We start from the raw sequence: 22,258 nt of genomic DNA, 5'->3' as shown, positions 1-22,258 counted from the left end.
GCCAGCGAAAGTGCAAGGGGAGTGGGGGGCAGGCAGAGGGAAAGGGAAAAGAGAGAATCTTAAGCAGGCTCCATGCCCAGCCCAGAGCCCTACGTGGGGCTCAATCTCATACCCTGAGATCACAACCTGAGACCCAATCAAGAGTCCAAAGCTTAACCAACTGAATCACCCAGGTGCCCCTAAAAAGTTAAGTTTTTTTGTTTTTTGTTTTTTTTAAAGACATTTATTTATTTGACAGAGAGAGAGAGAGCACAAGTAGGCAGAGTGAGAAGCAGGCTCTTTGCCGAACAGGGAGCCTGATGCGGGGCTCGATCCCAGAACCCTGGGATCATGACCCGAGCTGAAGGCAGACATTCAACCGACTGAGCCACCCAAAAAGTTAAGTTTTAATGTAAAATCACTTTTCTTTTTATTCTTAATCCACAAACCGATTAAAATATGGCATTATAAGAAGAAAAAAGTTGGGTACCTGGGTGGCTCAGATGGTTAAGCATCTGCCTTCGGCTCAGGTCATGATCCTGGGGTCCTGGGGTCCTGGGATCAAGACCCACATCGGGCTCCTGGCTCAGTGGGGAGACTCCTTCTCCCTTTCCCTCTGCCTCTCCCCCTACTCATGCTCTCCCTCTCTGTATCTCTCTGTCTCAAATGAATAAACAAAATCTTTAAAAAATTTTTAAATTTAAATTAAAAAAAAAAAGAAGAAAAAAGTTAAGGGGCGTCTGGGTGGCTCAGACGGTTAAGTGTCCGACTCTTGATTTTGGCTCAGGTCATGATCTCAGGGTCGTGAGACTGAGCCCCGCACTGAGGGTAGAGTCTGCTTGAGATTCTCTCTCTCTCTCCCTCTGCCCCTCATTGCACTGGCACTCTCTCTCTCTCTCTCAATAAAATAATCTTAAAAAAAAAAAAAAAGCAGAAGAAAGTTACAGCCATATGAGAGCTTTTTTAAAGGAAAAGTGAGGAACACCAGTTACACCACACTATCCAGACGCTCATACTCCTGCTCAAAGATGAATGAATAAGGAAGATGTGGTCCATATATACAATGGAATATTACTCAGCCATCAGAAAGGATGAATACCCAACTTTTACATCAACATGGATGGGACTGGAGGAGATGATGCTAAGTGAAATAAGTCAAGCAGAGAAAGTCAATTATCATATGGTTTCACTTATTTGTGGAACATAAGGAATAGCAGGGAGGACATTAGGAGAAGGAAGGGAAAAATGAAGGGGGGGGAATCGGAGGGAGAGACGAACCATGAGAGGCTATGGACTCTGAGAAACAAACAGGGTTTTCGAGGGGAAGGGGGTGGGGGGATTGGTTAGCCCGGTGATGGGTATTAAGGAGGGCACATACTGCATGGAGCACTGGGTGTTATAAGAAAACAATGAATCATGGAACACTACATCAATAACTAATGATGTAATGTATGGTGACTAACATAATAAAATTAAATTTTAAAAAAGCAGAAAATTTCAGATAAAAGGCAATGATAAGGGGCACCAGGGTGGCTCAGTCATTAAGCAACTGCCTTCAGCTCAGGTCATGATCTCAGGGTCCTGAGATCGAGCCCCACATCGGGCTCCCTGATCAGGTGGGAGCCTGCTTCTCCCCCTGTTTGTGCTCTGTCTCTGTCAAATAAATAAATAAAATCTTAAAAATAAAAAAAGGCAATGATAATATGGAAAGAAATCGGGGGGAAATATAAGCCAAAATTGAAATCTATCATTTATTTTATGAGGAAGACAGACTCAGAGACAATCACCTGCAATGGTTTTATGAGATGAATAAAATTTGTTTACTAATCTTGAAAGGGTTACTGCTTAAGACAACAAAAAATTTAAAAGCAATTTGGGTTTCTACTCTCTGAGATTCAGTCAAAAATCAATTTGAAAAATCAAAAACTACTATATTCCGCAACGTTAATTAGCAAAAGTACAAATGGGAAAAATATTGGGGGGGGGAACCTTTAAATAATCACATAATATACCTGCAACTTTATTAATCAATAGTACTTTCCTCTAATGATAATTTGTTGTGTATAACTTTTAAATAGGTGTTTTTTTTAAGATTTTATGTATTTATTTGTCAGAGAGAGAGAGACAGAAAGAGCACAAATGGGAAGAGGCAGGCAGAGGGAGAAGCAGCTCCCCACTGAGCAGGGAGCCCAATTCGTGACTGAATCCCAGCACCCTGGGATCATGACCTGAGCCAAGGCAGACACTTAACTGAGCCACCCACGCATCCTTTTAACCTTGAAATCTTGATTCCCAGAAAATGAGGCAAAGATCTGGAAACACAGAAGGTCCTTGGTGGATGGGATACATAATTTCCTCTTAAAAAAAAAAAAAAAAACCCTGGATTTCCAACATGTAATGTGATTTTATATTGTTAAATAAACACATATTTGGTCTTTTATGTACAAATAATATATCTATGTTGTTTTTATATTCAGTGATATTTTTAAAATAGCCTCTTTAGATAAAGACAATTTCTAGTCTAAGAAGTATTTTTTAAGTTTAAATCTAGCATAGATAACAATTTCAATGCTAATGTCCTATTTTTAAACATCTTTGTCATTATGAATTATGTATACGCATTGACATCAATCATTAATCTGCAGGTGTTCCTAATGTAAATTGCATATACCCGTTTAGATTTCTTCCAAAGGCTAGTAGCATACTAATTCTAATTTAGAAAAGTAGGCACCAAGATCTTTTTAGCCTGAAAGCTCTGTGAAACTGAACGGGCTAGGAAAGGAACTCAGAGATAATTTGGTCATGTTCTAGTTCAAGTTGAATGGTAGCTTCATGGACGTTCATTTTATTATTTTGCTTTTTACTTTATATGTTACTTATATTCTCTTATATGTACCAAATGTTATGTAGTTAAAAATTAACTTATAGGGGAGCCTTTGTGTCTCAGTCAACTCTTGATTTTAGCTCAGGTCATGATCTCAGAGTTGTGAGATCAAGCCCCACATCGGGCTCCCCACTGGGCATAGAGCCTGCTTAAGATTCTCTCCCTCTCCCCCTCCCCACAGTGCCCTCTCCCTCCTCCCTCTAAAAAAGTTAATTTATAGTTGATATACATTCTTCAAAATATAGTCACAAACATAAAAATGATGAAAACAGTACTTCATTAATTCCTACATTTATGTATATATCAATGTCTTGGAATTAATTGAAAAAAATATTCTCTACAGACATTTCACTATATAGAAGAGATCATTACAATCCAGAAAAATTAAAAACCACTTGAAAACTAAAATTTCTCAACTAAAATAAGAACTCCAGTAAAATACACATAGAAAATATAGCTTATAGACCTGGTCTTGCAAACCTTCTGTTCTGGCTGTCAATCTATTGTGAGAAGACACTAGGGCAACTAAAATGATGTGGGCTAATTAGAAATTCAGGGTTTTTTGAAACTTTATGGAGCAACTAGGATGGATTTATGGCTTACCTATCCAACTGTCTTATGTTTACATATATTTTTTTAAGATTTTATTTATTTATTTGAGAGAGAGAGAGCACATGAGACGGGGGAGGGTCAGAGGGAGAAGCAGACTCCCCGCCGAGCAGGGAGCCCGATGTGGGACTCGATCCAGGGACTCCAGGATCATGACCTGAGCCAAAGGCAGCCACTTAACCAACTGAGCCACCCAGGCGCCCTGTCTTATGTTTAAAATTTGGCTAAGAATAAATATTACAAATCAGTCTATAGTCTGAATTGTGAGACAGTTTCTATTTTTTTCCTATGGCAGTATTATTCTTGTTTCCCTCTTTTTCTTCTATTTGCTTAGTGAATCACAACTACCTCCATACATTTGCCCTAAATTAAAGTCAAGAGGGCTAGGAGTTAAACATTATAAACTTATTATTAGAAACTTTATCTTCAAGTGTCCGCCTACTCTTACTTATTAGCAAAATATTTTTAAAGGCATCTGCCATATAAACAACTCATTTCCTTAGAAAGAATCCAACCTATCAAAACCTACCAAAAGACCAATTTTTAGCCCAATTTTTTTCCCTTTTCAACAAGTGTTAAAAACAGGTGTCAAAGATAGAACCAGGTTAATTTGAGCTGTCCAACTCCAGCTTAGCTTTTAACACCTTGTCATAACATCCTTATCTTTTAACACTCAGGAAGGGTTAGTATTTCTTTGTAAACAGTCCCTCAACTTCACAAAGAACTTTTAAGGAAAGGTGTCCTATAAGAATATGAATTTCAGTTCTGGCAATCTGACCTAAGAAGAAAATTCTGATCAAAGAAAAGTATTATACACAGATGTTCATTATAGTATTATTCATCCTAGAAAAACATATAAATTCACTTAAATGTCTAAGAAGGAATGACTACCCAAATGATATTTCTTTTATAAGTGGAATATTATGCAGCCATAGAAAATAACGTTCACCCCAAAAATGTGCAATCATATGGGAAATAAGTTACATTACAGTGAAGAAAAGGGCAACTACATTTTTTAAACTACATAGAAAAAAATTAGAAAGTACACTGGGTTTTCAAATTTTTTATTGTCTTTTCCCAAATGGTCTACAATGTGCATGTATAATTGTTTCCTCTGTAACACCACAGTTATTTTCCTACTGTTCATGCTTTAAAATATGTTACTGTCAAACAATAAAAAATAGAAATAAAAACAGGAGTGCCTGGGTAGCTCAGTCAGTTAAGTATCCAACTCTTGATTTCAGCTTAGATCATGATCTCAGGGTCATGAGATCGAGCCCCACATTGGGCTTTGCACTGAACATGGAGCCTGTTTGGGATTGTCTCTCTCTCTCTCTCCCTCTGCCCCTCTTTCGTTTTCCCTCTCTCTAAAAAAATACAAATACAAATACAAATACAGGGCGCCTGGGTGGCTCAGTTGGTTAAGTGACTGCCTTCAGCTCAGGTCATGTTCCTGGAATTCCAGGATCAAGTCCCGCCTCGGGCTCCCTGCTCAGTGGGGAGTCTGCTTCTCCCTCTGCCCCTCCTCCCTCTTGTGCTCTCTCTCTCTCTCTAATAAAATCTTAAAAAAAAATACAAATACAAATAAAAAACACTACTGTCATTTTAACACCTAGCCCCCATGGAATGCATACCTCCTTCCTTACTTTTCTAGAACATATACTTCCACACACTTAACCATCTGAAACACAGATGAAAATTTTTCAGATAACTACAGCCTCAATCTTTTGGAAGATGCACTTAGAAAAAAATTCATTTATTATCTGAATACTAGAGTATCATAGTTAAAATTAATTTGGTTATCAGTTATCATTACAGTAGATAAACACAATTTGACTTCCAGAATCCCTGGGAATTTTTTCCCACCTGTGTCAGATCCTAGGGGATTTTTACTGTTGTGGATGATTTCTACGGTCTGTCACATCATCTATAGAGATAATAGCCATTTGGTTACATCTCTTCCCATTCCTCAAGGAAGATCAGATTTATGCACTAATTCAGAAAGCTTTAAAGATGCTCATTTTTTCTTTGTTTTTAACCTTCAATTACATAAAAGCTCAAAATTAACAAAAACTGAGTCATTTTTTTAAGATATAAGCAAATAATTCTTTGAAGTATTTGACTTTATCTCTCTAAACATTTTTTCCTAGCCTCAAATTCATATTTCAATATTTCCCAGATAAATCCAACTGCCTGAAGTTTTCTTGGAAACTATTCAAGACCAATGTATTCAATATCACTTGGTACAATTTTGCTAGGCTGCCCATCTTAAAGGTTTAAAAAAAAATGGTGACAGTTAAAAATTATTTTCAAATTAGTTCTCCATTTTTATCCTTCAAACAGGCAAGTTTTCCCACCATGAACATTTCCTCAATATTAAACTCTTCTCTTCATGAACTTGTCCATCATCCTTATGCAGGGACCATGCTAATCTTTTCTGTATCATTCCAATTTTATTTTATTTTTTATAGAAGCAACCACAAACTCTTCTCCAAACACAACCAAGTTAGACCTGAACTTATTTTAATACCCACAAAAAATCATTTAACTTTATATATATTAACATTCAAGGATGTAATTATTTTATTAGTTTTATAGATACAAAGAGATCTTTCCAGAGGAAAGAAATAAGCCCATAGTTGTACTCCACATATATCCAAAATGATTTTTCTTCCTCCTAGGGTAACTGGCATCTCAATGAGAGGCTGGCTTTTAAACTACACCACTTTCATAAATTTAAAAATGTAATACACTTACAGCTAGTTGAATGGGAAATGCCTATACTTCATTCCTGCCAAACTATTAGCAAGCTACTTAACTAATGGGAGTCTACCACTATCTTTTTGTCCTCCAGACAAAAACGGGGCATATGGGAAAATCATTTTTCTATCTACTACACTTAACTGTAAAATGTTGAATACTATGGGCAGCCACACCAAAAATTATACTCAGAAAAGCCTCTTACTTGCTTCAGAGTGTGTTCTACAAACCTGGGAACTTAAGAGAAATAAAAATCTCAGACCCTACTCCAAACCTACTGAATCACAACCTACATTTACCAACAAGATGCCTGGGTCAGGGCCTCTGGATGGCTCAGTTAGTTTCAGTTAAGCATCTGCCTCTGGCTCAGGTCGTGATCCCAGGGTCCTGAGATGGAGCCCTGCATCAGGCTCCCTGCTCAACGGGGAGTCTACTTCCCCCTCTCCCTCTGCCTCTCCACCTTGCTCGTGCTACCTCTAACTCTTTCTCTCAAATAAATAAATAAAGTCTTTTAAAAAAATAAAATAAAATAAAAAGATGCCTAGGTCATTTGTCAGCACATTAAAGTTTTGAGAAGCACTAGTCCAGAGGTTAAGACAAAAGGCAGCATGATAAACCATCTCCTGCATCCACATTCTAAGTTGTGCAAAGCTACACAAAATCTAGTCAGCAATGAATAAGTCATTCCTAGAGACTGTCGGTAAATCTTTTAATTAAATCAAGCCTTTCCACAAAGGTAAAAAACAACAACAAAAAAGAAACATGATGCTTTGTGCCTATTAACAGCATCTTCATTGCACTACCAGAACTATATATTTTTAATAACGTGCTGAAAATAGGTACATCTGTTCTCCATCCTCTATCAAGAAAAGCGTTCTTGCTAATGAATTTTCCTCTCCTTTTCAAACCTATAATTGTGTCTTATGGATGAAATCTATTTCCAATTGTTTGAAGTTATTTTAAAGAAGTTAAAGAATTTTAACATAAGCATCCTAATTTGACCAATTTTAGGAAGCATTTATTCACTGTACAAATGCATTACTTAGGTATATTTGAGATAAATACATGTCCCATATCACAGTCCCTGGCCTCACTGTAGATAGTATGTTATACCTGTAACAAAGGATCTTCACATTTTCAAGAAGGATTTTCATAAGAAAATATCAAATCATAGCCTACTGGAAATTTGTAATACAATCTGACTCACAAAAGTATAATTTATACAACTTTCCAGAGGCGTATCTAAAATGTAATGTGGTACACCTGTACTGACCTGTGCTCTGCTGGTCTACGGATTTTTAAACAAGATGCTTCTATAAGGACTTCAACTAGAGCCTACCACAAAAGTGCTCTGGGAATAACTTTATCCCTCTACAATCATAGCCTTGTTCTAAACAGAGCCCTTAAGTAAATTAAATCTTAAGAAAAACACTTTTTTGTTTGTAAAGAAAGAAACATTTCCTGAATGCCAGAGAATGTTTCCTTGAGAAACTGTTTATGTTACTGTGCTGAAAAGGTGTTTATGTTGCTATAAACACCTTCCTTGTAAGAGGGGATGGAGAGTCTCCCTATTGTTTACATTGTAATCAGCCCTGATTCTGAAAAGATCTACCCTTATTCCTCATGCCCAGACTAACTCACTGCATTCTGTCCCAATCAGATCACTCCCAAAGCTATTCTGTATTTGTTTAGCATAATCGACCCATTACGTAAGAACAGGGGACCGTGGGTTCATAACTGGTACTACAATTACCAAGGCCATTAATTAGCAGGTTGTGGTGGTTTATGCTGTGTCAAATTTGTTAAGCACAACTACATTTCCTGGAATCTCTTCCCTGTATAGTTGCAGCTTAGGGCTGACCAAGAGCAGAATTTGCATAGGTCTGGACAGATCTGTATGGACTTGGAAGCCATTACTCTCTGAAGGTTGTTATGGTTAGAACAGTGACCAGGCAGGCTCTGTGGGCGGGTTCAAGCTTATCTTTGCTCTTCTCAGATCCCTATCTACCTTTCCAAACTGGTCCTGTAGGTCAACAGCAACTCCAGGCCCCCCCACAGACACAAAGAGATGGTACATATGTCCAGAGGCACATGAGTCCACGGCCCCCTGCCCCAGGAGCCTTGTCTCATGCTTGGATTCTCAGACTGACTAGTCGGGGACTCCACTCATCCTCCAGCTTGCCTCCTGGCCCTTCATTTCCCAAGCTCCTACCATCGATCTTTAAGGTTTAATTTCTATAATAAAACCCTTATTACATAACCCATTATGGTCTTCTGTGATTAAACCCCAACTGATTCTAAAGGTTTGGTTTACTTGTTGGCACTAGATTTAAATGGTCTCTTGCCATTAAAGACATGGCATATTCAACAGTAAATGGCAAAGCGAACTGTGCCTGCTCATGCTCAGCTGATAAACGTTAGTAGAATAGGACCTGGAGTTTACGCCCCCTTCTTAACCCTAATTTTTCCCATATAACTTTTCTCTTTTTGTTCTGGCCTTGAGACATAACTGACATATTAAAATATCACATATGGGATGTGCATAATTCAATGTTTTGACATAAATATACACCAAGGAAACCATCACCACAGTCAAGATTATGAACATATCCATCAACCCTAAATGCTTTTTCATGTCTCTTTAAAATCTTTCCCCTCCCTGGCCTGCCCTATCTCCCAAACCACACCTCCCATAACCACTGATCTTCACTGTCACTTATAATTACTTTGCATTTTCTAAAATTTGATATATCTACATATGGAATCATACAATATGTACACTTTTGGGGGAGGAAGGGAGGAAGTTGGCTTCTTTTACTCAATATAATTAATATTAAGTTTCATCCATATTTTGTAAATATCAATAGCTGATTCCTTTTTATTGCTGTGTAGTATTTCATTATACCACAATTTGTTTATCCATCTCCCTGTTGGTGGACATCTGGGTTACTTCCAGTTTAGGGCTAATACAAGTAACTCTTAAGAACATTTGTGTAAAAGCCTTCCTAGGGAAGTATGCTTTCAAGTCTCTTGGGTAAATAGCTATGAATAGAACAACCAGGGGGTTGTATACTTAAGGTTTTTAAGAAAAAGAAAAACTGTCTTTCAAAGTGATATACCATTTTAAGTACTGAACCAGCAATGTATAAGAGTTCCAATTGCTCCATATCCTCATCAACATTTGGTACAGCCATTCTTTTTAATTTTAGCCATTCTAGGCGTAGTGTAATAATATCTCATGGTAGTTTTAATTTCTATTTTCCTAACAACTCGTGATACTGAACATAATTTCATGTGCTTCTTTGAAATGTGTGTATCTCCTTTCTTGAAATGTCTTCAAATCTTTTGCCTATTTTTAAATGGGGGTTTCTTATTATTGGGTTATATATCTTTATATACTTTAGATTCAAGTCCTTTGTCGGATATACGCTTAGCAAATATTTTCTCCCAGCCTGTGGCTTATCTTTTCATCTCCATAACTTTTGAAGAGCAACATTTTTTCATTGTCCCTATCTAACTTCAGGTACCACAGTAGCTTCCTAGGGTTGCCATAACGAAGTACCAGAAACTGGTTGGCTTGAGGCCAACCAGTTTAAATTTAAATTTAAATTTAATTTAATTTAATTTAATTTAAATTAAATTAAAAATTTAATCCTTCATGCTAAAAGACAGAAATCAAGGCAATCAAGGTGTTGGCAGGGCCAACCTCCCTCTGAAAGCTCTAAGAAAGAATCCTTCCTTCACTCTGCTAGCTTCTGGCTTCTAGTGGTTTCTGGCACACTCACATTCCTTAACTGTGGTGGCCTAACTCAAGTCTCTGCCTTGTCTTTGCATGGCTTTCTTCTCTGTGTCTCTCTGGATCTTCACGCCACCTCCTTAGGAAGACACGAGCCACTGGACTTAGGGCCCACATTAATCCACTATGACCTCTATAAAAGACCCTATTTCCAAATAAGGTCATGTACACAGGTATGTAGGGGTTACAATGTCATCTTTCGGCAGGGGACAAATTCAACCCATAAAAGGCACTCAGATTTTAATATTTTAAAAAGCACACTGAACAATAAATTATTCAGCATAAATTCTGGCCTCCTTGACAACAGCCTGGTCTTGCCTCATTCACTGTTCCCATAGAGATAGACCCCAAGCTCATTTGCAGGATTTCTTGCCCATGACCTTACTTCCCCAAAACAGATTCCAGTGACACAGTTTAGTTTAAGCAACTACTCTTGGCTAACCCCTCTTTATCAACTATTAGGTAAAGGTAATGTGAAGAGGAAAATATTGTTACATGACCTTCTCTTTTATGATCTCCCCTCCTTGACCTACGCCCAATTAGGGTACAAAAGTTTGGAGGAACAGGTTAGGGCAGTGACAACTCTCAATATGCGCTAAGAAGTGCTTCTTCTAGTTCTAGCCCTGTCTTCCTTCAATACCACCTACAAGAAAACAGAAAATGCTTCTCCAAAGAAACATGTTCTAACGATCAACTGCTGAATAAACAACCCCAAACTCAATTTAAAAGGACAATAGCCATTTTACTATCTTTCATGGTTTCTGTGTCAGGAATTCAGGAAGGCTTGGCTGAGCAGCTCCGGCTCAAAATTTCTTATTTGGCTGCAGTTAGATGGTGGCTGGAACTGCTGGGGTCCAGGGAAGCAGAAGGCTGGCTGGACATCTCAACACAGTTAAGTCTTCTCAGTCTCGCCTCACAACTCAATGGCCTCAGGCTAAATGGACTGCTCACATGATGGCTATAGGTTTCGTAACCAAGCATTACATTCCAGCCAACAAAGAGGAAGCCACACAGACTTTCATGATCTAGCTTCAGAAACCACCTAGAATCATTTCTGCAGTTCTTTGTAGGCTGGAATAGTCACAAGAGCTCACTCAGCTTCAAAGGGGAGAAACAGCACCCCCACTTCGTGATAGGAATGTCAAAATCAAATTATAAGAAGAACATGTATGGGCGCCTGGGTGGCTCAGTTGGTTAAGCGACTGCCTTAGGCTCAGGTCATGATACTGGAGTCCCAGGATCGAGTCCCGCATCAGGCACCCTGCTCAGCGAGGAACCTGCTTCTCTCTCTGGCCCTCCCCCCTCTCATGTGCGCTCTCTCTCTCTCTCTCATTCTCACTCTCTCAAAATAAATAAATAAATCTTTAAAAAAAAGAAGAAGAACATGTATAATGGGAGATAATGTGGAAATATTTATAAAATACAATTTACTCCCAAACATATCCTCCTGGGGCTGTGAGAACAGGGGACTGCTCCATACAAATTAAAGGCCAAAGACAAGCTATATACTAAAATCCCTGGGGCTCAATGTTTTGCCCATTCTTGTTTCTGCCAATCCTCTTTTCTTTCTTGACTATTTACAGTCTAGTATACACTACCGTCTCAGGTACTCAGGTGCAGTGCGTTATAAAAAGGAGAGTCAGAAAAATTATTTACCCAAAGTCACACAGAGAAACTGATGGCAAGCACTTCCCTCTCATCTGTGTCATTCACAAACCCTTCCACTCCAACATTCTTCCTTATGATCAGGGCCCAGAAACCTAGGTTCCACTCTAGCCCTACCAATAAATAATTATTAAGAACTATTGAGGCACCTGGGTGGCTCAGTCAGTTAAGCATCTGCCTTTGGCTCAGGTCATCATCTCAGGGTCCTGGGATTGAGCCCCACATCGGGCTTCCTATTCAGCAGGGAGTCTGCTTCTCTCTCTCTCTCTCTCTCTCTCTCTCTCTCCCCCCCCCTCCCTCTGCCCCTCCCCACCGCTTGTTCTGTCTCAAATAAATAAAATCTTGGGGAGAAAAGAACTATAATTCAGAGTTTCATGTCATTCTTTCACTGGTTTCAAGTTAATTTCTCATTGAAACACACACACACACACACACACACACACACACACACACACACACACACACACACATTTTCCTTAGCCAAAGGTGAATGTGTTTTGGATAACTCACCAATTATGGTTCATGGTATCTATTCACTAATTTGAGTGCCAAGGAATTGTGATTTCTCCCTTTCTATTTCCATAAATCATGATAAACCACAAATCTTCATTCAAATATACCATTTTTAGGTACTTCATTTACTTTAAGATTCACTCATTCTCTATAAAATGTAATGGAAAATAAACTAAATTCCATACAATAAATATTTATGGAACACCAACTGCATGCCAAGCCTTCTGCTATGTGCTAGATGACAAAGCTGAGTAAGGCACAGTCTCCTGCTTCTTACATAGCTAAGCATCTAACCATAAAGGCAAATTTACCAACAACCATTATATAACCACACCACAGGCAAGCCTTCTTAAGACTTAGGAGACTCAGTTAAAATCACACACAAAAGAAATTACCTTTAAGGAAAAGTAGGTAAGTACTTGAGAGAAGAAAATGAAAGGCGTCCATTGTAGGCAAACGGAAAAGCATAAGCAAATAACCCAGGGTGGACGGACTATATGGCTTGATAAGGAACTACAAGTGAACTTGAAGTATGGTTACAGGTACCTGGCTATTTGTGAACAACCATGAGGCTAGAAAAGTAGCAAGGGCCAGCCTGTGATGTTTCTTACAGAGTACCATAAAGAGCTGAATTCTATAGGCAACAGACAACCACCAAATACTTTCAAGAAGCAGATAAACTTGAGGAGACCCATTTTTTCAAATGGTAACTGGCCACAATGTAAAAAATGGTTTGAGGAAAGGGAGCCTGGAAGTAGGAAAAACTACTAGGTTTGGGTCGAAGAAAAGGAGGGGCCAAATCCGGAGTCAACAAAACAGATACAAGAACATCCGATCTGGTGACTGATACATTGAAACAGGGCTGGTGGGGAGGGGTAAGAATCAAAGTATCCTGTCAGAATGAGAATCTACAGAAGTTGGTAAGAAGCATGTGTCAAAGTCAAATAGATCAAAGGCTAAGAGGAAATAAACCAAGAGGACAGTGATTTTAAACTTACTTTCTGCAGGAAGCTTGGTTAATTACAGAACAATATCCATAAATGGCATACTGAGTGATAGAATATGAGCTAAGGAGATAATCACAAACCCAAGGAGTGTGACTTTTCATCCTGGGGATCATCTTAGTCCCCTCATAAACCATTTTTCTACTCCTAAGACAAAATTGGAAGGTAGAAACCAAAGCGCCTGAGATGTCACGGAACAAGAACTTTAAAAACAAAGTCATGGAGAGAAATAACAGAATAAAAATGGCATCTGTACAAAGTACACATATATAACAGCAAAAACAACATTGGGCAGGGGATAAGATTTTGAAAAGGTTAGCCTGTAAGCTTTAAAATAAAACCTTTCCAGGGGCGCCTGGGTGGCTCAGTCGATTAAGTGGCTGCCTTCGGCTCAGGTCATGATCCTGGGGTCCCGGGATCGAGCCCCACGTCCGGCTCCCTGCTCAGCAGAGAGCCTGCTTCTCCCTCTCCCTCTGCCTACTTGTGCCTCTATCTCTGTGTCAAATAAATAAAATCTTTAAAAAAAATAAAATAAAATAAAACCTTTCCTGTTGTAGTAATTCCTCATTTGTTCTTACCTTGATTGGGAAGCACTCCTTCCTTTGCCCCACTGGAAGATGCCTGAAAGGCCGGTGATGAAATGCACTTCTCTTACTACAGAGAATGGTAGTATCAATGGGCTGATTTGCACCAACGGTAGGTCAATTTTTTCTCTTCTCCTTTGCTTCTACATCCTCACCTTGGTAGGCTTATATTACAGGTTAGCACTAGGCCTGGCATGTAACATTAGAATATCTCCAAGCACTAAGGGCTCACATTAGCTACTAGCATTAGATGCCACCTATGCCTGACCCCAGTTTGGCCATTTCTCAGCTCTTTTTACGTTGAGCTGAAATGTTCCTTATGGTCCATCTTCACATTCCCAAAGAAAGCGAGGAAAACACACATTTCTGTTTTGCCATCTCTGAAAAATTAGGGACAGTGTTCACTAGTCCAAAGTCACCTGCCTTGCTTATACAAGGAGGAGAGGCTGGTGAGCACTCTGGGCCCACCAGTTAGACTGCTGGCTCTCCCTTGCTTCTGCAGCCTCTCCGTCCTGAACATAGTTTCCAGAGCCATAACCATTGAGTAAATACTATTTTTTTAACTTTTAAATATTAAACAACCACACAAAGCCAGTCTTCAGTGAAACATGTTGTTGGTATAAGGATACAGATTTCTGGCTTTGAATCACTTCCAGTTATTATGCATTCCAAATCACATGCCAAAATTTTAATGAACTTCCAAATTTACATTTATGAAAACAGACCCTGGCACACATAAATGGGCTATTTTGCCATATCACTTTTCAAAAGGTGCCTCGTAGCTAAAATGATTCTGAGCTGTCTTCCATCATTCAAGATGAACTCTACAAAAGAACTAAGTGTTCTTACTTTTACACTAATTTATTCTACATTGGTTTTACTCAGCATATGGTAAGCATATGGGAAAGAGAAGTGTATCTGGAAGCTGTTAGAACTGCATGTAATCAAAATTTACCAGTAGAAACCTAATTTGATTAATTGAAAATTAAAGTTGCAGTTAATCACTTGCTATTTAAGAGAGAGGGAGAATATCACTTAAAAATGAATCCTTCACAAACACATAACATTAATTTTCTTTGTTGCAAATCAATACTTACTATTCAATTGTCAGGAGCAAGACTGCAAGGTACCCCTAAAGTCTCCAGGAGGGCAGGCCCTGGCTTAATGCTAAAGTGAATAGTCAATTTTAAGGACAGTATCTACTTTTGACAAAGAGCCTGTTTCTTAAAACATCCCTCTATCAGCTAACTAATCTTTAAAGGGGGGAAGGGGACAAGCTGAGTTGAGGTCAAGTTTTCCACCCATACTTAGCTCTAAATTTGAGCACTTATATACAGTCTACAAATTTTTATATATATATATATATATATATAATCTGTTAGTTCAGAATCTCCAGCAACCCACCTCTTACCTTACAAGGTACGAAAAGATCATCAGCCTCTGATGAAAACTGATGATCTGAGGGAATATTTCTTAAGCCTAAAATTGCCTGCTCTGAGTGACCAAGGCCTATGCTCAAAACTTCTATTATTTTTAAAAAATGACAATGGTATCACTATAAAAAGATATTTATAGAAAGATCAAATCTTACATAACCTTTCTAAAGCTTGCCTTAAAAACCAGACCCTTACATGTTTCCTCCATCCCTCCCAAACCTCTGGTATAACACAGTAATCAAAACCAAAATTAATCTCATGTTCAAAGCTAACGGATGATTTCCCAGGATTACCCAATTTCCTCCTGCCCATGCATGCAAGATTTTGCTTACTAACTATAGTAAGCTCATTGTCTTCTTCAAAGGCAGAGCAGCAGTATTAGAAGAAAATTAACCAATCACATAATACTATGCAGCCTATTCCCAAAATGGAAAAAAAAAAAACACAAAAAACCCTCAAGCAAAAACAGACAAGTCAACAGGCTCAACATTTTAAATGTTAAAATCACCATAAAATAAAAAGAAAAAGTACATTTTACAATAACAACATATCATCAATCCAAATGAAGTGTACCTAATATCTAGGCTAAGCGTTAAAGTATAACACATAAAAAAAAAGAATAAAAGAAAGAAAGCAGCTTATATGGGAAGAGAAGTAGGCATACTAAAGCTGGAAATTAATTAGGAACATTAAGATATTCAAATTTACATTCCCTGCTGCTTAAACACAAAAAGGGAGGTTCTGTTGCAATGTATCACAATAAATTATTTTAGGCTCTCCTACTGACAAGAATCATAATACCATGCTTTTGAGATTGCTTTAAATTTAAAATACATTCAACTTCCCCGTCATAAAGACCATTAGTAAATGTCTCACAAAACCCCAGGTAAAGGCAAAACCCACAGAATGCTTGAAATGCATGAGTAATAATGACAACAGATCTATTCCCTTACCTTTCCCCACATTCCACCCTGCCTCCTTTATAAAAGAAAATGTCTTCAGTCTTATCAGTTTCCTTTCACAAACACTCTGCTTCGTGTATCCTCAGGAGGCCCATCCACTAAAGGCAGAATGAAAGTGTTTACAGATGGTAGAGAGAGATAGCGGAGGACACTACCCCAGAGCCAACACTATCATCCCGGGATCTAGAGACCTAAAGAGAAGAAATTCTAGTCAACAAAACCCCAGTCATGGCTTTAGTGAGGAACTGAAAGTAAATCTTGGAGGTAAAGAATGAAGAAGACAAAAGATGGTTAAAGATTCAGGCTATAAGAAAGGATTGGACAGATAAGCACAAACTACTGCTTTACAAAGTCAGACTCCATGCAATTCAAGTTTATAGAGACTGGCCTCTTGAATTAGAAAGAACTAAATAAAACAAAAAATATTAAATTTTCTTTAAAAAAATCTTTTTTAACACAGATGGCAAACTATAGCTGGCATGTTCACTAAATAAGTATAAAATAAACATATAGACCCCAAAGGCCCAGCTCTTAAAAAAATGGCCAAGGATCCCAATTTTACTGTACTCAAATCATTTCTAATTTATGGCATCACTAATCATACACCTGTCATCTCTATAGCCTCAAGGGAATTAGCAACCAAAAGAACATGTTACATGATTTCATTTCAAGCAGTTTCATTTCCAAAAGTCGGGTGATTTTGTAGAGAAGGGTGGTGAAGGCATGACAAGGAATTACAACCCAAAATAAACCAACAGAAATTATAAGAACTAGGGCCCTGCTCTTTCCATGCAGGAGAGGTAACTATTGTATTAAGCTCCCTATTTCCCCTAGTATACAGTGCCCACAAGAGTTATTTTGTGAAGATCTACATGAACACCAGGTCTGCTTAGATCTGTCAAACTCTTTCCATTCAGAATCCAGATTGGGTCCCCTCAACATCTGGTAGCACAATCACTGAAGCCTACCTAAGCTGGTGATCTATTTTTTAGTGTGTTCACTATGGGCAGTATATCCATTAAAATGTGGACTAAAAGGTGTATTTACTCTGCTTAAATTTCAGATGAATATAGTGGGAAGAAGAGTTTATTCTTTGGAATTCTTTATCTCTGGATAAAAGTGGTTATCACTCTCTAGTAGGACCTAGTCTGAGTCATTAAAACACTCTTGCTGGGGACGCCTGAATGGCTCAGTAGGTTGAGTGTCTGCCTTCAGCTCAGGTCATGATCCCAGAGTCCTGGGGTCTAGTCCCACATCAGGCTCCCAGCTTAGTGGGGAGTCTGCTTCTCCCTCAGCCTGCCCCTCCCCCTGCTTGTGCTTGCTCGCTCTCTCTGACAAATAAATAAATAAAATCTTAAAAAAAAAAAAAAACCCTTGTTGGAGGGTTGTTTCTCTTCTACCTTGCTTTTTCTCCTGAGACAAGTATTTATTAATATCTACACTTGAGGTTTTTGGTTGTTTTAAGCATAAACAATTGAACTACTGTATGTGATAACATGTTAAAAACAGCTCACCACGGCAAGACTGTAATTATACCACAGCTCAAATCACTTCTGTTATGTACACATCAATGCATCTTTCACTAGCAAAATAACTTGTGTCTTATATCCACATACATCTTTGAAAACAGATTACAATTATGTTTCATTAATACCACAGATTTTTGCTTTATATTCTGCCAAGTAATTTAAGTAACTTTTGTTGTAAAAAGAACTATATCCATCAGAGCACAGTACAATGTCCAGGATACAGAATTTTAAAAACAACTTAATTTGAATCTGATATGAACTACTTACAAACCTGGGCAGGCCAGTTGACTTCTTCGAAGATTGGGGTTATCAACAATACTCTCTTTATCTCAGGTAAATTATAAGGATCAAATGTGAAAATGTTTCATGTACTCAAAATTCCTGTACAAAACATAAAGGACTGACAGATTTTATTATATAAACACTTAGTAGTTCTGTACGGCAAAAGGCAAAGGCACCACTATCAAAGAAGTAACTAGAAGAAAACAATCGCAAAACACAGATGACAATGGATCAATACCTTTAAAGAACTCCAACAACTGAATATGCAAAAGAACCCAAGAGACAAAAATGAGCAAGAAATAGAAGAAATACAAATAAATGAAAAACAAAAGACATAGTAGTCAACCTCACTGGTAAGCACGAAAAAAAAAGATGAATTTTGCCAAAAGTTGGTGATTGTTAATATTCAAAGTTGGAAGCACTTATGGAAATGGGCATTCTCATACACTGCCTTTGGTGGGGGGGGGATTTATATAGGTCTACATAATCTTCTAGAAAGACATATGGTAAAATGTTATTAAATTTTAAAAGTCACACATCCTCCCATCATTTTTAATATTTATTCAACTGAACTATAAGCACCAGTATTCAAAGATAATATACTCAGGGATATTTTTCCATTACTGTTTATATGAACAAAAACTGGAAGTGTGATTGTCATCAACAGCAGAAAGGCAGAATAAATCAGTTGATTCTCTCTATAAAATATTATTTAGCCAATAAAAATAATGAATTCTGAGAAATGGATAAATTCCTAGAAACACATAATCTTCCAAAACTGAGTCTGGAAGAAACAGAAAATCTGAATAGATGAACTACTAGTAACAAAATTGAATTGGTGATCAAAAAAGCTACCAAAATATAAAAGTCCAGGACCAGACAGATTCACAGGTGAATTACACCAAACATTTAAGGAAAAGTTAATACTTATTCTCCTCAAACTACTCCCAAAAATAGAAGGAAAGCTTCCAGATACATTCTACAAGGCCAGCATCACCCTGATACCAAAACCAGACAAAGTCATCACAAAAGAAGAAAACTACCAGCCAATATCCCTGATAAACAGAGATACAAAAATCCTCCACAAAATATTAGCAAACCACATTCAACAACACATTTAAAAGATCATTTACCACAATCAAGTGGGATTTATTCCAGAGATGCAAGGATGGTTCAATACTTGTATATCAATCAATGTGATAGACCACATGAACAAAAGAAGGATAAAAATCTTATGATAATGTCAATAGATGCAGGCAAAGCATTTGACAAAATTCAACAACTGTGCATGATAAAAACTCAATGAAGTAGGTTTAGAGGGAACATTTCTCAACATAATAAAGGCCATATATGAAAATATCACAGCTAACATCATATGTAATGGCAAAAACTTGACAGCTTTACCTCTAAAATTAGCAAAAAGATAAGAATATCCACTCTTGCCACTTTTACTCAACATAGTACTAAAAGTTCTAGCCACAGCGATCAGACAAGAAAAAGAAATGAGGCATCCATATCGGTAAAGAAGAAGTTAAACTGGCACTTTTGCAGATGACATGATACTATACATAGAAAATCCTAAGGACTCCACCAAAAAACTCCAAGAAGTAATACAAGAATTTAAAAAGTTGCAGGATACAAAATTAATACCCAGAAATCAATACATTTCTATACACTAATAACAAAGTAGTGGAGGAGGAATTTAAAAAACAATTCCATTTACAATTGCACCAAAAAGAATAAAATACCTAGTAATAAACTTAACCCAGAGGTGAAAGACTTGTACTCTGAGAACTATAAAACACCAATGAAAGAAACTGAAGATGGCATAAACAAATGCAAAGATATTCCATGCTTGTGGACTGGAAGAATATTGTTAAAATTATTACCAGAGCAATCTACACTCAATGCAATCCCTATCAAAATACCAACAACATTTTTCACAGAAGTAGAACAAATAATACTAAAATTTGTACGGAACCACAGAAGACCCTAAATAGCCAAAGCAATCTTGGGAAGATAAAAAGAAAAACAAACAAAGAAAACTGGAAGTATCATAAGCCCAGATTTCAAGATATACTTCAAAGCAGCAGTAATCAGGGCACCTGGGTGGCTCAGTCGTTAAGCGTCTGCCTTTGGCTCAGGTCATGATCCCCGGGTCCTGGGATCGAGCCCCGCGTCGGGTTCCCTGCTCAGCGGAAAGCCTGCTTCTCCCTCTCCCACTCCCCCTGCTTGTGTTCCCTTTCTCGCTGTGTCTCTCTCTGTCAAATAAATAAATAAAATCTTACAAAAAAAAAAAAAGAAAAAGCCTGCAGTAATCAAAGCGGTACAGCACTGGCACAAAAAACAGACACATAGATCAATGGAACAAAATAGAAAGCCCAGAAATAAACCCATACTTATATGGTTAATTAATCTGTGAGAAAGCAGGCAAGACTATAAAATGGGGAAAAGACAGTCTCTTTAATAAATGGTGGGAAAACTGGACAGCTACATATATAAGAATGAAACTGGACCAAAATAAACTCAAAACAGATTAAAGACCTAACTGTAAGACCTAAAACCACAAAAACTTTAGAAGAAAGCAAAGGCAATAATTTCTCTGACATCAGCTGCAGCAACATTCTTCTAGATATGTCTCCTCAAACAAGGAAAACAAAAGCAAAAATAAACTATTGGGACTACATCAAAATCAAAAGCTTTTGCACAGCAAAGGAAACCATCAACAAAACAAAAAGGCAACCTACTGAATGGGACAAGATATTTGCAGATGATATATCCAACAAGGGATTAACATCCAAAATATATAAAACTCAGCACCAAAAAAAAAAAGAGGAGGAAGAGGAGGAAAACTGGGCTGAGAACCTGAATAGACATTTCTCCAAAGAAGAAATACAGATGGCCAACAGACACATGAAAAGATGCTCAACATCACTAACCATCAGGGAAATGCAAATCAAAACCACAATGATAACCTTACACCTAGCAGAATGACTACAATCAGGAAGGCAAGAAATAACAAGTGTGGTAGAGAATGTAGAGAAAGGGAACCCTTGTACATTGTTGGTGGGAATGTAAATTGGTGCAGCCTCTGTGGAAAACAATATGGAAATTCCTCAAAAAAAGAAAAAATCAGTTTTAATTTTTTTAGAGTATTAAAAATAATTTTAAGTTATTAAAAATAATTTAAACTATAAATTAAAAATATAATATGATCTAGTAACTCTACTTCTGGGTACTTACCCAAAGAAAATGAAAATACTAATTCAAAAAAATATATGAACTCCTTTGTTTACTGCAGCATTATTTACAATAGCCAAGATATGGAAACAACTTAAGTGTCCATCAACAGAGGAATGGATATTGAAGATGTGGGGTATATATGTGTGTGTGCGCACATGCACACATACACATATATACAATGGAATATTGTGCAGCCTTAAAAAAAGGATAAGATCGGGGCGCATGGGTGGCTCGGTCATTAAGCGTCTGCCTTCAGCTCAGGTCATGGTCCCAGAGTCCTGGGATCGAGCCCCACGTCAGGCTCCCTGCTCCGCGGGAAGACCACCTCTCCCTCTCCCACTCCCCCTGCTTGTGTTCCCTCTCTCACTGTGTCTCTCTCTGTCAAATAAATAAATAAAATTTTAAAAAAAACAAACATGTTTTCATTCCATAATAGATTTTTCTTAGAAGTTTTATATGGCAACAGCATACCAGCATGAACTGGTAATAACAGATACTTGCCCATTTCGATAAGCTGGTATGTTCCCCTTACCTTAAACCAACAGTTCTCAAATTGTGGCCTCAAGACTAGCAGCACCAACCCCACCTGGGAACTTGCTGGAAATGCAAATTCTCAGGTCTCACCCCAAAATGAATGAATCAGAAACCTGGCGGGGAGGAGTCCATGTCATGTTTTAACAAGCTCTCCAGCTTGTTCTGATACCCACTAATGTTTCAGAAACACTGCCTCAGACTATCCATGTAAAAATAGCGTGTACATGTACAAGTGTTTTTATCCCACACACCTGCAAAGTTTAACAGTAATAATGCTGTTTCAATAGCATAACATGTAACATCATCATCCAGTAAAGTTCATTTGTTATTGGGTTTTTTTAACGCAACTGATTTTGTTTTCAAGAAACTTTGTTCCTCTAAGTTGGTAACGGAGGTTATTACTAAAATAGCTGTGACCATCACCAAAACTGCTTCTAACTTCATTGCCACAGAGCACAATACATGACCAAACCCCTCC

General features: G+C 37.8%; 1 protein-coding gene and 1 non-coding gene across 5 annotated transcripts in view; both read right to left on the bottom strand.

Annotated features, from left to right (window-relative positions):
- MLLT3 (MLLT3 super elongation complex subunit) overlaps positions 1-22,258 on the bottom strand; it is a 286,189-nt gene that overhangs the window by 167,781 nt on the left and 96,150 nt on the right. The window lies entirely within an intron of this gene.
- Positions 5,847-5,956, bottom strand: LOC113935172. Its single transcript, XR_003523930.1, has one exon. It is a non-coding gene; the product is annotated as a U6 spliceosomal RNA (small nuclear RNA).

This window comes from Zalophus californianus, chromosome 13 (assembly GCF_009762305.2).
Source record: "Zalophus californianus isolate mZalCal1 chromosome 13, mZalCal1.pri.v2, whole genome shotgun sequence".
NCBI lineage: Eukaryota > Metazoa > Chordata > Mammalia > Carnivora > Otariidae > Zalophus > Zalophus californianus.
The sequence above is the reverse complement of the archived record's forward strand: the minus strand, read 5'-3'. Positions and strand labels throughout refer to the sequence as shown.